Raw genomic sequence first — 17,374 nt, 5'->3', positions numbered from 1 at the left:
ACTACCATATGACCCAGCAATCCCACTACTGGGCATATACCCTGAGAAAACCATAATTCAAAAAGAGACATGTACCACAGTGTTCATTGCAGCACTTTTTACAATAGCCAGGACATGGAAGCAACCTAAGTGCCCATCGACAGATGAATGGATAAAGAAGATGTGGCACATATATACAATGGAATATTACTCAGCCATAAAAAGAAACGACATTGAGTTATTTGTAGTAAGGTGGATGGACGCAGAGTCTGTCATACAGAGTGAAGTAAGTCAAAAAGAGAAAAACCAATACCATATGCTAACAGATATATATGGAATCTAAAAAAAAAAAAAAAATGGTCACGAAGAACCTAGGGGCAGGACAGGAATAAAGACGCAGACATAGAGAATGGACTTGAGGACATGGGGATGGGGAAGGGTAAGCTGGGACGAAGTGAGAGAGTGGCATGGACATATATACACTACCTAATGTAAAATAAATAGCTAGTGGGAAGCAGCCACATAGCACAGGGAGATCAGCTCGGTGCTTTGTGACCACCTAGAGGGGTGGGATAAGGAGGGTGGGAGGGAGACCCAAGAGGGAGGAGATATGGGGATATATGTATAGCTGATTTGCTTTGTTATAAAGCAAAAACTAACACACCACTGTAAAGCAATTATACTCTAATAAAGATGTTAAAAAAAAAAAAAAAAAAAGACTGGAAGGACACATCCAAAAATGTCTACAGTGGCTCTAGCTGGCTAGTGGGACTACTAATTATTATTGTTTGCTTATCTTTATTCTCTATTATAAACAGTTATATTTCTTTATAAAATAATTAATAAAACTGACATGGTTACAGGAGGTTTTCTATGTAAATTACCCTTCCAAGTGGTGCCAAGTATTCTCTTGTATGATATTGTTGGCTTTTTCCAAGAATCAATTATCAGGTCACTCGGCCCCAGGTTATACGGGTCCTAGTTGTGCGTCTCCTCCATTGCAACTGCGATCTTCCAAAACACTTTCAGTGAACACTAGGTGAATACAGTGATACACTAACTCCCTGGTTCCTGCTGGGAGGATTCATTCAGTTGCAAGCTCAGGAAAAAGGTCAAGTTTCCTCATTCATTCATTCATTCATTCATGTATTCATTCAACAGTGTTTACTGAGACAAGCCCTGTCCTAGGTGCTGAGAGTGGAACAAAACAGACTCAACCTGACCTCACGTAACTTACTGGAAAAGAGAGCTATGGAAGACCCATGTTTCACACCTACAGCGAAAGCTACACATTATTACACATTTCTGCTAAGACTGTGGTCCCATTTTGTTCCCTTTGTGTTTCCACAGTTAAATATGTCTGGGTTAGCCCAAAATAATCTTTTTTAGATATGTGAATGAATTTTTTCTTTTTATTTAATAAAAATACTATACATACAATGCAACCTGTACGCATTCTTCTCCACTTGCATCTTTCACTTAAAAATGTATCTTGAAAATGACATGATATCAGTAAACACTTTATTTTGCATATGAGCAAGCACAGATACGTTTCTAAAAGTAAAATGTGCATTCGGGATTCTGACAGACATTACTAATTTGCTCTCCACAAATGTTGTTCCAATTTACTCTCCCCGCCGACCCCCACCCCCAGTGCATGCTGTCCAGTATCCTCCTGAACCCATCATGGTATAAAACTCTTTTTTTGTTTGTTTGTTTTTTAATTTATTTTTGGCTGCATTGGGTCCTCATTGCTACGTGCGGGCTTTCTCTAGTTGTGGTGAGTGGGAGCTACTCTTTGTTGCGGTGCGCAGGCTTCTCATCGTGGTGGCTTCTCTTGTTGTGGAGCATGGGCTCTAGGTGTGCGGGCTTCAGTAGTTGTGGCACGCCAGCTCAGTAGTTGTGGTGCATGGGCTTAGTTGCTCCCTGGCATGTGGGATCTTCCCGGACCAGGGCTCAAATCCATGTCCCCTGCATTGGCAGATGGATTCTTAACCACTGCGCCACCAGGGAAGTCCAGTATCAGACTCTTTATCTTTGCCCAAACAAGAGGTAAAAGGTCATATCTCATTTAAGTTTTCATCTGCATTTCTATTGTGAGGGCAGAATATGCTTGAACAGGATTAAAGAGCCATTTTGCTAAAAGCCTATTTACTGCTACCAAACACAATCTCTTTAAGCGACAAGGACTGCAAACTCTCCAGGAAAAAAAAACAAAAAACGCAACAGCAGGCAGTATAAATCTGTTCTCAACCACTACTGTGAAGCAATTGACTGTGCTTTCCACCTATAACCTGAGCATTCAAAAGCTGCTTTCTAGACCACAGTAGAGAAATCACAGAGGAGACAGAAACCAACATGTGAGTGCTTACTCTACACCAGGCACCAAGCTCTATATACACTCTCATTTAATCCTCCTAACACTTTTAATACATGAGGCTCTGAGAGGTTAAGTACCTGCTCAAATTCATATAGATCATAAATGGCAGAGGAGAAACCGAACGCAGATCTAAATTCCAACATCCGTATTTTACACACTACACCACAGGCCTCCTGCTATGTCAAGATGTTTGAAGCCCATTGACCTGCATCCTGAGATTCATATGCTAAGAAGCTGTCTTCTGACTTTAATCATGACCCTGTAAGCAGAAATATACTATAGGGACTTCCCTGGTGGCACAGTGGTTAAGAATCCGCCTGCCAATGCAGGGGACACAGGTTCGAGCCCTGGTCCGGGAAGACCCCACATGCCGCAGAGCAACTAGGCCCGTGCGTCACAACTACTGAAGCCCGCATGCCTAGAGCCCATGCTCCGCAACAAGAGAAGCCACCGCAGTGAGAAGCCCGCGCACCGCAACGAGGAGTAGCCCCCGCTCACCGCAACTAGAGAAAGCCCATGTGCAGCAATGAAGACCCAACGCAGACAAAAATAAATAAATAAATTTATTTAAAAAAAGAAAAGAAATATACTATAGTATTGCCTATCTGTGGAGCCCAAATATAGGCCTTGATAAGATTTCCCATGATCCCAGCTTCTCTTAAGACTTACTTGCCACTTAAGACTCAACATCGAATTAACTTGTAGAGTTATTGAAGACATCCAATCCTCAGCACCAGGAATTGTGCAGAGATTTAAATATTACCAATAAGACCAAAAAAGTTGGCTGGAAATTGGTATATATATTGCAGAGCTGCACCACTTAGCTCAGCAAGGTGGCCTGGAGGATTTTTTTAGATAGCATGTTGGTGACCCATCTTGGGAATGAATACAACAAAACCCTACAACAGTATATTGAGAGAACCAAATTTGACAACTGCAAAGCTCCAAATGAGAATTCTAGCCAATGATATTTCATTACTTCACATCAGTGTTCTTAACACAAACATGATTCAGAACAAAAGGAAGACAGCCTCTTACCCAGAAGCTGGGTAATAGCTGGATATTAGTTCAGGCAATCCCATCCCCGCCTACAGTATGAGGAGTCAAGAGTCAGTAAGAAGGAAAGTTTTCTTGAGGGAAAATATCCTTCACAAAAATCTTTTACGTTTCCAAGCAACCTGCCCCCACATGTGGTGTTCCAGACAGGGGTGTTACGCAGGGTGTGGTCTGGGGACCATGTGCTCCTGGGCCACAAGGAGATAATTATAGAAATTGGGAATAAGCATTTAGAAACTTTTTATGGCAATTTGGCAGAGTAATTTTATGTCTGTTTAATCTAATAATAAAAAAAATTGGGGCTTGTAAAAAAATTTTATTAAAGCCATTAAAATGAAGAAGTATTTTGACATGTGATAAGTGTTCATAGGACAGGGTCGCAATTACTCAGGATAAGGAAGCCCAGGTGTTTTATAACATAATGAAGGATTTCCAGGGGCCCCTACGTGGCCAGGAGTACATGACGCAGGGTGCCTTCGTGGTGGATCAACACCGCCACGTACCACAACTCAAAAGCTGAAACCACCACCAGGGTTACCATCGCACAGTTGTTGCAATTGGAAGTTGTGTTAAAAATGTGCAAAGTGGCTCCTCTGGAGAGAAACTTCTACTTACCATTTCAAGACAGGGCAGAGCAAAAGCCTCTGAGAAAATACTTGAAGAATTATGTCACATACTCCAGAAATCTGCAGCCAAGACATTGGGATAGCCAAATTCCAGGGAACTGGCAGGAATTCCCAAGGATATGCTAAGTGAAATAAGCCAGACACAAAAGGATAAATATATGTGATTCCACTTATATGAGGTACCTAAGACTAGGTAAATTCAGAGACAGAAAGTACAATGGTGGTTGCCAGGGGCTGGAGGGAGAGAGGATGGGGAGTTAATGTTTAATGGGGACATAGTTTCTGTTTGGGATGATGACAAAGTTCTGGAAATGGATGGTGGTGATAGCGGCATGACATTGTGAATGTACTTAATGCCGCTGGATTGTATGCTTAAAAATGGTTAAAACTGTAAATTTTTATATATTTTACCATAATAAATAAATAAGAATTCCCAATGTACTTTCTGAGTACTAATTGCTTATTTAAAAAAAACCAACAACAATAGAATAGCTGCCAAAAAACCGGCCTCTTTCTGAGGCTGGATGAACACCAAAAATAAATTAGTTAATTAAAGCATAAGGGTCATCCCACCTGGATCCAGTTATTCTACCTGAAAACCAGAAATATACCTTTTGCTCATAGGGAAAGACTAGGGAGTAAATATATATATATATATATATATATATATATATATATATATACACACACACACACACACACACACACACACACATATATATACATATATTATTTTTTAAAAAGCAATCAAGAATTCTACCAGTATTAAAAACCCAGTGATTCTGTGTCATTTGCCACTCCTAATCCGCCCATCTTATTGAAATTTCCCCCACCCCCATGCAAAGTCTTTCTCGTTGCCTATTGTCTGAGCTCACTCAGCTGATCAGGTTGACTGGGTGAAACCACCAGGCTTCAAATGCAAACTTGCAAACACCCTGCACATAGCTAAAGAGGGTATCATTACATGAAGACAAATTCTATTTTTCATTTAGGATATGTAAGTAAGAGTTCCCTTTGAGAGTCTCCAAACAATCTCTCAACAAACTCTTCTCCATAAATTTCAATGGTTTTATATTCTTCTGGGACTCTTACATCTTTCTGCATCCCTCTGGCTCACAGTTAGACTAGACGTTCTCCAAGTAACCATTCACCAGCATCTCCTTGTCTCTGTATATTCTCTCTTGGCAATCCCATCTACCCCCTCAACTTCAGCAAGCCTAGTCTTTCTCACTATGATTCTGACCTTTATCTCCCTACAGCATCAAGTCTCCATTTTGACTGCTTATTGAACAATTCCACAATGATGTCCCACAAACACTTCAAGCTCAGCATGATCAAACATGTATCATCTTATCTCCTAAACTTGATCCTCTTTCCGTCTTAGACATGTCTACAAATGCAACACCATCATCCTCCTAGTAAACCAAACACAGAATCTCCCTTGACTTCTGTGATTCCCTCTATGTTTCCCCCCTACCTTCTGGTTTTCCTTCCCTCAATCCATCTGGCACATTCCCTGATTAAATCACTCCTCAACCCATCTGAAGTGTCACAGAAGCCAGAGCAATAGTTGATCATTCTCTGCAAATACTAGAAAGTTTCAAGGATCTCAAATCACCACAAGCCAGGGGTTAGTGCAAGCACAGATACAGGAAGCTGTAAATTGCCTAGAATTCAATAATGGGCACCCAGAAGCTGGAGACACCCCACTTTTCCACCGAACCTAAAGGTATTACCCCTATGACTTAGAGGGGGAGTGGCAATTACAATACATCCTTCCAGCATTATGAGATAGAAGTCAGCACTAGCATCAGAAGAAGCTGGAGGAGGGAATTTCCTGGTGGTCCAGTGCTGAGGATTCCAGGCTTTCACTGCCAGGGGCCTGGGTTAGATCCCTGGTCGGGGAACTAAGATCCCACAAGCTGGTGTGGGAAAAGAAAAGGAAAGAAAAGAAAAGAAGAGGAGAAGAGAAGAGAAGAGAGGAGAGGAGAGGAGAGGAGAGGAAAGGCAAGGCAAAGCTGGAGGAGTTGTAGACTTCGCAGGATAGGAAGGGGGCAGCTATTCAATCTCTCACCACATATGGCATCATTTATGTGCCATGTACGTGCCAAGCACTGTACTAGGGAGCTAGAGACACCGAGAACCAAGCCGTGGTCTTTCAAGGAATTCCCAGTCCAAAGAAGAGACAAAAAATTGCAGTAAAGGGTGATCTTGCTTTATTAGAGATACACACAGGACACAGGAAGGCAGAGAAAAAAACTCTCAATACTGTTGGGAGCTTGTGTGAAGTGGCAGAGATTGTGGAAGACTTCACAGAGGCTTCTACCTCTGAGGTCTGAGCTGGGATTTAAGCCATAAAGAAAGAGTGCCTTAAAGTAGAGGGGCCTTCCAGGATGAGGAACCACATGGACAGAGTTGTGAGGGCAGGAGGAAACATGGGCTTTTAGGAAATAGCTAGTGTTATAGCATGGCCGTGAAAAGCAGTGGCAGGAAATGATGCTAGAGAGGCACTTGGGTCCACAATCACGCAGAACTTTGTACAGGAAGCTAATCCAGACTCTTACCCTTCTCCCGTGGCCTGAGAAGCAAGGATTACAAATCGAAAACAATTAGCCCTTAGAGGTGGTTGTGAATTTACACATCACCTAGTCGGTCCTTTCATTTCATAAGCCAGGAAGGAAGGTACAGGGAGAGGATGCAACTTGCCCAGGGCCTTCGGATGTCTTGCATATTACACCTTCTCATGAAATTTAAAAACCCCACACACAGAGTCTCTGCTAAGAGCTAACCACGTAAAACAGATCCAGTGGCATGAGAGGAGCGATGATGCAGCCAGGCACCTGCTCCAGGGCACTCCTCTTGAAAGCAAGTCTGAAGGGAGAAATCGTCATGTGCAGAAAGAACAGACTGCACAGAGACTTAACGAGGAAAAATAAACACCTTTCAAAGGCAGGCCGAACACTCCCCGTGCGTCATCCCAAGCCAGATGTGCCAAACCCCAGAATGTGTTAGCAGCACTTACGGCCCTAATAGCCTTAACCATTCGTAAGATAAACAATTCGCCTGAGACATAATCAAGAACAAATGGTCAAGTACAAGCATATAACCTCTAATCTCAAAATTTTTTAAAGGGTCACTCTTTCTTGTCTGTATGTTTCAGCAGCAGCAGCAAAGGGGGTTCTGAGCGCTTTGTGAAGGTTTGTGGATGCAAGAAACTTACACTAGTTATATAAAGACAGTGGGGGTACAATCAAGCATGAACTTTGGATCTACATGGAGCAAGGTTTGAATGACAACTCATTCACTTAGTAAGTATGACTTTGAGCCAATTTCTTACCTAAGCCTCTCTAAATTGCCTGGCACAGTGCCAGGCACAAAGTGCGTGCTCAGATATTCATGGGTTCCCTTTCCACTTGTCATGCCCCTGCGGGAGAGTTTAGGGTTTATTTTACATAAAGTCACCTATGGGCACTTTGCTGGAACACATCTATTGCTCAAATATGGAAATTGCCTATAGAGTTTTATATTTCAACATTTGTATTATCTATTTTAAGCATGTGATTTGGTATAATCCTGGGCAAAATATTTTCCCTATAAGCTTATCTTAGTTTTTTTAATGAAAATCAGTGAAAAAAATAATTATTTAATGTATAAATATTTATAGCCACTACCCAGGGACATACATATACTGCAGAGTAAGACAGACATCTGTGGCACAAACCAAGAGCAGGATAAAAATGTACCCTCTACAGATAGATATAAGCTGTAGTTGCCTACGAACCCTCAGTGCTTTTCTCATTAGCAGGACCTACCCATTTCCAGGCAATGAATCATGATGAGTCTAAGTCAATTGTGGACAATCCTATTTGCTTTGGCAAAATACTGATTTTTGCAGCCCATCTTGCAGCTAGGAATAGCCATGTGATCAAGCACTAGACAATGAGATTTGAGAGCCAATGTGTTGGTGAACTTCATGGAAATATTCTTTTGCTCCTCAATGAAGGGACGATCCTTTTTGTCACTCAGATCCCTGCTTCCTTCCTTGAATATAAAAGGCTATGGCAGCCACATGGTGACCATGAGGCATTAAGCGTGAGGTCCCAGTGTCCATACCCAGAGATGACACAGTGGAAAATGAGAAAGAGCCTTGATGGCATTTGGAAGCCACTACTCCAACCACAGAACTCCTAACAGCAGACTTCTTGTTATGTGAGACAACTATCTTTGTTGTTCAAGCCACTGTGAGCCTCGTTTTTGATTATTTGCAGCCAAAAATACATCTTAACTCAATCAATTTCTAGGCAGGGTTAAGAATAATCTACAGGAGGCAACTAGGCATATTTGGAGTTGGAATTCCATGCCATCATGGGGTAGGGAAATAGCTATCACCAAGGAAGAGGCATTTCAATAATTGCTTGAAGGTTGGGCAAAAGACGGGAGGGAGAAGTGAAGGCAGTAATAGCTTTTGTAGAGAAAGCTTGAAAATGAGAGAAAAGAATAAGAAGGCTTCACGTTTGTCATCTGACACTCTAGGAGGGGAGTCTTTACAATGAAAATGTATAAGGATTTTTTTTTTCCAAAAAAGTCTAAGTCAAAAAATTGCAGGAGTCACCGAAACCTGCTTCACACATTCGACAACTTTCATTGTTCTTACTCACTCCCCATCCTGAAGGCTCTGTCTGTGACCGTGTGCCCTGTCCAATGGCTCCACCCCAGAAGATGCTTCATCTCAGGTCATACAAACTCACTCTGGCACCGAGGTTGGCTTTTGGTCACTGGAGCCTGGACCCTTTTGACTTCAGTGGTGCTCACTACAAGTCAGCCTACAGAGAGTGCCCCCCGTGATTCTGAAAGCCACGTTAGAATAAGAAACCAGTTCACATCTGGAACTGGTTTCTGGGAAACATCAAGAAATGCAACCCACATTTTATCCCCTCTCTCTCATTCTCTCTCTCACTCACTCTCATTCTCTCTGTAACACTTGAGGAAATTAAAAAGAACCTATTGGTGTATAGCACATTGGTACATCAAAGTCCCCAAAGGAAAATATTTGAATTTCTTCCATCTATTTTCCTCTCCTGTTCTTTATGCTTCTCAATGAGAAGAAAGGTAGAGCTTACATTTTATGTCAACACAAAAGGCCTCCGTTTGTGTGCATTACTTATTAAAGTACTCAGCGATTCAATGTCAAGGTATGTATTATACATACTTTTTTTTTCTAGGCCATTATCAGCTTTCTTACAACACTATTATTCTTCAGCCCAGCTAATGCTTCTGTCAAAGATTTAGCAACAAGCATGGAAAATGTCAAACAGTGGGGAAGAAACCTAGCTGTTTCCACAACTGCACAAAAGGCACGAGTTGTCTTTTATGGAAAAGCGGCATAATTCAAAAGCCAACAGATGTTTTATCAGGGGACAGAGTAGTGGGATGCTTTATTTGTTTTTCTCTGCACACCTGAGTCCATCTCCTCTGAATAGGTTTCCTTTCTTCTCTTGCCAATATACTTAATAAAACAGGGCCTACGCTGTTATCACTGCACCCTCTCCCCAGGTGGTATCTGGCTTGGAACGTGACAGAAATCAGCCTAGAGAGTCAGCCCTGTTCTGTCTGCAGAACAGTGTGAAAGATTTAAGGAGCACTAAAAGTCTCCTCTAGAGAAAAATATTTTCCCAACCTGCTTACCAGGGTGCCTGAAATTACAACCCTTCTGCTTTAAGGCATTGAGAGCCTCCATTAAAATGCAAATATGTTAGGTGAGTTATTTTATCAAACTTTCACATCTTAGCTTGAATTCGTTTATGGCTTAATTCAAAACCCTAAAGTGATGGGACACAGTTTGGATGAGAGAACAGGTGATATGGAAGTTCAGGGTTTAAAATGTGTTGCCTAGGGAGCAGGCCCAGGTAGCAGGACAAAGTGGGAGAGCAGAATATAGTCGGAAGGCACCAAAAATGAGGTCCAGAGTTAATACACACATGCAGATGCTATCAACAATCCTGGATGAGCAACAGGCTGGACGGTGTGGTCAAGAAGTTGTCATGTTCACACTTCAAAAACATAAACTCAAGGAAGCATCAATGTGCATATGGCTTATTTTCTCCCCCCTGGATTGGCGTCCTCAGTTGGATTTACTTACCATTTCTTCCTGTCTGAGTGTGCTCAGGGCTCTTACCCACTCCCTCCCCAGCAGTTTCAGAGGTTGCCTAGAGCCTATGGCAGACACTCCCTGTGTTCTCCAATATTTCCATTTCTCCCCCATCCTGCCCCCTTGAAGTTCGTCACGGCCGTATGACCAACTTTGGTCAACGAAATATAAGCAGAAATGGTATGTGTCACCATTTCTGCTTCCAGGCAGAAGCATTTCAGCACTTAATCATGGTTTTCCATGCTCCCTTCTTCTGCCAGGGTGAACTCTGAAGCATGGTGAACTTGAGAAAAGACGCTACAATGTCAAAGCAGCTGGGAATGGTGGACAGAGAGAACAGCTACCTGGAAACCTGCTGAGACCTGAAGATGACCATAAAAAAGCAGGAATAAGCTCCTATTGTGTAAACCACTGATATTCTGGTGTTATTCCTTCAGCATAACCTAGCCTACCCTGGCTGATCCATACCCCACAAACAGCACCTCAGGAAATCTCATCTGGCCCTCTCCATTACCATATACTCATCATTCAGTAAATATTTATTGAGCACCTACTATGTGCCAGATAATATTATAGGTCCCAGGAATTTAGTAGTAACAGTGAAGTTACCAACAGTAAAGGACCAAGTAAAGTCTTTGAACTCATGAAGGTTACATTCTAGTCAAGGAAGAAAGATTATAAATAAGCTTGTTAGGAATAGGCTTGGTTGAGTATAGCAGAAAACCTAAATAATATCAACTGAAGCAAATTAGAGGTCTAGTTTCCCCTCACATAAAATAAAACTGGGGGTTGGCAATTCAAAACTCATAGGGTGGCTCTACAATGTCATGGGTAATACAGACTCTGCCAATCTTTCTGATCTACCATTCTTAGCATGTGGCTTCCATCTTTCAGAGCACCTCGTATTCCAAAATGGCTGCCACAGTGCCATTCCTTTTACAGCCTAGCAGGAAGAAAGAGAAAAGGGAAAATGCAGGAAGAAAGAGAAAAAGGAAAATGCAAAAGGAGGTGCCTCCCAACTAAGTCAGGCCCCTTTAAAGAGCCTTCCCTGAAGCCCTAGCCCATACGTAATATGTAAAATGTACTGGCTACTCCTACTTTCAAGGGAGGTTGAGAGGGAAATATAATCCCAGCTGGATGTATTTTTGCCACAAAGAAAATAGAGTTCTGTTAGTAAAGAAAAGAATAAGCATTTAACAGTCTCTGTCAGAAGAGGTAAACAAATAAAGATTTCATCTGGTGCTAATATTTTGAAGGAAAAAAATACGATAAAAAATGGAGAGAGAGTAACTTTACCCACGGTGGGGGACAGGGAGAGAGGCCTTTCTAAACAGACAGCATTGAATAGTGGAAAGAAGTCCCCCATGGGGATATGTGGGGAAGGGAGCCCCAGGCAGCAGGTACAATGAGTGCCAAGGCCTGAAGTACTAAGGAATAGAAAAGCCCGCTGTGAGTGGAGTGGAGTAAGGGAGAATATAGGGGAAGATGAGGGCAAAGAGGCAGGAAGAAACTAGGTCAGGAAGGACCTTGTGAATTTCATTCTCAGGGTAATAGGAAGCAAGTGGGGGCCTGAGGAGTAAGCAGGGAGGGACATCATATGCTCTTTAATTCTGGGTGCTGTTGGGAACTGGTTTGTAGGGGAAAAAGAATGGTGACCAGTTAGGAGGCTGATTCAGGCATCCAGACAAGAGATTACAGCTCTGTACCTATAGTAGGATGGATGGATGGGCAGTGCTAAGGATGCAGCTGCGATCAGCAATCATGATTTTTTTATAAACCCCATTGGCCTTGATGGGTAACTTTTTCTACCAGAGTTTGGCTGCTCATCTCTGGGGCTCAGAGAAAGTTCATAGACAGTTGGGTTTTTCCAGAATTGGAGCCTTGCTGGGAGAATATGATTGACAGGGGCTGAGAGAAGCTAGGAAGGAAGGCTGTTGAAACAAGTCACTGAAATGAGGGACTCTTAGCAGGATGGGGAGGGAAGTGACAGAAGGCAGAGGCTGAGGACGTGAAGACCCCACCCCCGCCCCCAAGGGTCAGCCAATTCCTGTTTCCCACCTGTAGCTAATGCTTATAGCTTCTGCCTCTCTGCCCAGCTTCAGCAGGTAGACACACGGCTGGACTATCTGCCTGGCAGCTGGTGACCAATACCACCCAGGCCCCATTTGTCCCAAATGCTGCTGCTCATTGGTTGGTCCTGCCTCACCCTTTTGCAACCCAAGTGTTGGGCTCCCAAGTGTCTTGGAAGAAAGAGCAAACTCTACTTCTATAGTGGAGTGGTTAAGCATAACAGCTGAAGTTAGGCTGTGGGTTCAAATCCAAGCTCCCCCACCTTCCAGCTGTGTCACTGTGAACAATTACTTAACTTTCATCTGTAAAATGAGGCTATTAATAAGCCTCGGAGGGCTATTATAAAAATCTAGGGGCTTCCCTGGTGGCGCAGTGGTTGAGAGTCTGCCTGCCAATGCAGGGGACACGGGTTCGAGCCCTGGTCTGGGAAGATCCCACATGCCGCGGAGCAGCTGGGCCCGTGAGCCACAATTACTGAGCATGCGCGGCTGGAGCCTGTGCTCCGCGACAAGAGAGGCCACGACAGCGAGAGGCCTGCGCACCGCGATGAAGAGTGGCCCCCGCTTGCCACAGCTAGAGAAAGCCCTAGCACAAAAACGAAGACCCAACACAGCCATAAATAAAGAAATAAAATAAATAAATAAAGCATGACACAAATTAAGCAATGTGAATACCATCAAGCTTTAAAAAAAAAAAAATCTAATGAATTAATGAAAAACACCCAGAAGAGTACACAGCACACAGTAAAGATCTCAATTACATGTTATTATTTATCATCTTCCTGCATTACTCAGATTGAATCTCACTCCCTCCTAAAACCTCCCCTCCACACCCCAGCCTTCATTTATCTACTTTCTCTAACTCATTTTATACTTACTATTCATAACATACAATCTTCATCTTACAACGTGCCATCCTGTTCTCTAATTGCTGGTATCACTCAATCTGGCACTTGAATCCACACTAATTACTGTATGCTAATATATAAAATCACGCCTTGTCCTAATTCTTCATGCATGTGCCTTATCTCTTCTCTCCAACTATATATACTAGGAGACCCCCATAAGCCAATTTTATACCTCTCTCACATCTTCACAGTGGAGAATGCAGTGCTGGACACGTAACACAGATGCACTAAGTACTGAGGTCCTTTCATCTGGAGAACTCTAGAAATCCTGTGCATTAGGGAACCAAACAGAAGTGGAAACATGCTTCAGAATTGGAACTGATTTCTATAAACCTCTAGTTAAGCCAACTGTTCTTTGGGCAGTGCCTATGCTATCCTGGGGAGAATACTGTCACGTTTTATCTTCTAAAAGGTCTCCAAAATACTTCAAGAAATAGTCTGACTTATTCAAGTTTAAAAACTCCAACTGAAGCCTGTTCCTCAGGCCTCCTGGGCCAGCTGGCCCTCAAAAGAAATAAGCTCTTCCAGATCATTAGCCCAGGGCCTCTCCAGCTAGAGAGAGCAAACCTGTAAGCAGACCTGTGAGCCTGCAGAGAAGCTACCCTGCACTGAACCCACTTCTCAGTGGCTTTGGCGGGGGTGGGTGCTGGCTACTGTGAAGAAATAGCCACACGCAGCACCGTCGAAAACTTTTGCAATGCACAGTAGACTGGTTTGCCCATCACACAGCCTCTCGGCGCATCCTTTGAATACAGCTAATACTGCTGAGGAGCAGTGGGGGCTGGGGGTAAAGGGCCAGAAACTGCAGCCAGACCACCAGAATTCAAACCACCGCTCTGCCACTCACTGGCTGCATGGCTTTGAGCTACTTTAACCAATCTGTGCCTCAGTTCCTTCATCTGAAAGTGGTAGTTATAACAGCCCCTGATTCTTCTGGTTGTTATGAGGATTAAAAGCTTTTCAATTGTTATAGTGCTAAGGACAGCACCTGGTTGTAAGCATTATGCAAGTGTCTGTTAAATAATTTAATTGTATTTATACGTGTGTGTGATTATCCCTGCCCAGGGGTAACAGGAAAGGCTACCCAAAGCTGGCATCTGTAATTGAGTAAGACTCAAGGTGCAAGGGAGAGTCCCTTACAATAATGGTTCTCAACTTACCTTGCATTTAAATCACCTGGAAAGCTGTTAAAAACCCAGATTCCTAGGCCTCACCTCCAGCATTTCTGATTCAGTAGGTATGGTTGGGAACTGAGAAACTATCGATATATTTCCAGTAAGTTCCCAGGTGATGCTGATGCTGGCCCAGAAACCCACTTTGAGAACCACCGCCTTTCAGAATCAGAGAGAAGCAGGTGCAGAGATGCAGGAATATAAAACAACCCGGCCTGCTCAGTGGAGAGAAAGTAATCTAACACAATTGGATCAGAGAGTGGTGATGGAAAATGGCAAAAGAGGAGGTGGGACGAGGAGGCAGGAGCTGATCCCAGAGTGAAGACACCTGGCACAGACCCTGTGCACTTGGAGGCCCTTTGGGAGTTTACAGCTTAAGTAACATGACCAGTTTGTGTTTCCAAAACCATCATTTTTGCATTAATGTGAAGAATGGACTGGAACAGGGAGGAGAATAGAGAAAGGGACAAAAATTAGAAGAAACCAGAGGAGAAATAATGAGGCCAAAGCTGGTGCAGGTGCAGTGAGGTAAGAAGAAACAGAGAAATCTTAGGGCACAAAATTGAACAGATGTGCAGAGACCTGTATGGGATGGGAGGGAGAAGGAAGGGTTAAGGGTTACTCCAAGCTGGCCAGCTCTGATGCCGGGATGGAGGAGGTTCTATCAACTGAGAAAGGAATGCAGGGGACAAAAGAGATGTGGGGGGAAAAGAACATTATAAATCCAATCTACAAGGGTTCGGAGGCATCCATGATGCCCATTAGACAGCTAGAAATCCAGGTCTGGAGTTGCCCAAAGAAATCACAAATAGAAATAAAGAGCTGGGTACCCCCATAAGCAGGTCCAAGTTAGAATCAAGGCTGTGGGTAAGGTGGCCAAAGGAGAGAGAACTGACTAGGGAAAGAGCCCGGACAGAAACTTAACTTTTTAAAATGGGCTCAGCGATCAAAAGCAAGAAGGGAGACAGGGAGAATGAGAAGAGGGTAGAGAAGCTGAGGCCCAAGGGAGACAGGGAGAATGAGATGAGGGTAGAGAAGCTGAGGCCCGTAGGACGAAGCAAAGCTATGCCAGCATCCTGGTGCTGGGGCTGTCATCTTACTAGCATTACAAACCCTTCTGACCTCACCTGGGTTGAAGGGCAAGTGTCTGTGCTGGTCACTGTCCGTTCTTGGGTCCACTGGCTGCCCTTCCCCGCTCAGCCTGACTCCCTGCAAATTGCATTTCTCAGGCTCCTTTGCCAACTGGCTTCTGGTTAATTTCTGCCGAAGAGAGGCACTGGGAGGAGACTGGGGAGAGAAGGGTAGTAAAATCCAGGTTACCCTCCCCATTTTTGTTCTCCGTCCCCAGCCCCAGCTCTGCCTTCTGTGGCTTCTCAGCAGACATGTGCCTCTGGCTCCCTGGGGTCTGGGAACGTTCCCTCCTAACTCTTCGGTCCCTCCAGCTGTGTGTGGGTGGGGAGGAGCAGCTCGCTGCTGTTGCTCATCTCTACGCCAATTCACCAGCCCACTTGGCTTTTCAGTGTTTCCAGCACCTCCTAACTAGTTCCCGTAGGAATTCCCTCTACTGAAACGGCTGGTGCAGCCTCTCTGGTCCTTGCTGGTCCCTGATTGATAAACACACAATGATAATACATCAGTTTCTCTCCCCACAACTTATTTCAGTCTCCATAAAACTATTCAGGCTGGGATTATCCAAATCGATATTAACAAAGCCTTGTATTTAAAAATTACAGGGAAAAGTAATTTTAAAAGAGGCAGTAAATGAAGATAAAAGCTGAAATAAATACATTGTAAAACATAAAGCTGTAGAATGATAAATTAGTTCAAATATTGGTTTTTTTGATTAAGACTACTAAAATAAACAAACCTCTGTCAAATATAATTAAGGGAACATTTTTAATTAGAAATGAGAAAGGAGATAGGACAAAATACAGAAAATAGATTTTTTTCTCCAAATCCAAAGAGAATGTTATGCACACTTGTAGGCTAATAAACTGAAATCTTCAATGAAATGCATAATTTCTAGAAAGATATAGATTACTAAAAATAACTCAAGAAATATAAATCTAAACAGAATAATAACTGAGGAAGAAACTGAAGAAATAATTTGATAACAACTAAAAAAAAATGCAGTTTGTCCCAATGTTTCCACCAGAACAATTTTCATACTTTTAAGAAACAGATGATTTCAATGTTGTATAAAATATCCAGAGCACAAAAAGAGATAAGAGTACGTTTATATCCATTAGGCAAGCATGATCTTCTTCCTAAAATCTGATAATGATAAAATACACAAAAAGAAAATTACAGGCACATATCACAAGTGCATATGGATAGGAAAAGCTTAAATAAAATCCTCACTCTAAAAAGAAACTTGTTTTACTGTTAACTCTTTAGTTGGTTTTTCTTTTTTTCTGGTAACAGCTTCATTGAGATATAATTCTTACGCCATAAAAAATATAAAACACTTTATGAATTTATCCTTGCACAGGGGCCAGACTAATCTTCTCTATGCCGTTCCAATTTTAGCATATGTGCTGCTAAAGAGAGCACAAGAGATGATAACTTCATAAGTTAAGTTGAAATAAATTACGAAGGATGGTCAGTTTGTACATTATAGAAATAGATAACCATTGGACAAAACTAAAATAACTCAAATCAAAGGGAAAATATCATCTGGAGAAAACATTCACAGCAAATATAACAAAGGGTTCATGTCTGTGTTATGTAAAGAACTTATACATATTGATACCAAAACATTAAGTCCCCAATACGTAAACTAGCAAAAAACTAGAGAAGACAATTCATAAAAACAGAAATACTACTAGTAAACAAGCATCTGGGAAAACATTCAACTTCTCTTGTAATCAAAGAAATGCCCCCTCAAATAACGTGGTAGCATAATACACTCACTACATTAGAGGAACTTCAGAAACTATCCAGTATTACAACACTGCAGTAAAACCAGTCCCCACACACGCCATATAAATTGATATCAACTCCTGGAGATACATATCAGGAACCATCTTAAAAGTC

General features: G+C 42.5%; 1 pseudogene; it reads right to left on the bottom strand.

Annotated features, from left to right (window-relative positions):
• Positions 1–16,791: 16,791 nt before the first annotated feature.
• On the bottom strand, positions 16,792–16,891 carry LOC132350092 (U6 spliceosomal RNA; annotated as a pseudogene).
• Between the last annotated feature and the right edge of the window lie 483 nt (positions 16,892–17,374).

The sequence above is a fragment of the Balaenoptera ricei genome, chromosome 15, assembly GCF_028023285.1.
Source record: "Balaenoptera ricei isolate mBalRic1 chromosome 15, mBalRic1.hap2, whole genome shotgun sequence".
NCBI lineage: Eukaryota > Metazoa > Chordata > Mammalia > Artiodactyla > Balaenopteridae > Balaenoptera > Balaenoptera ricei.
This window is presented reverse-complemented; position numbering and strand designations above follow the sequence as displayed.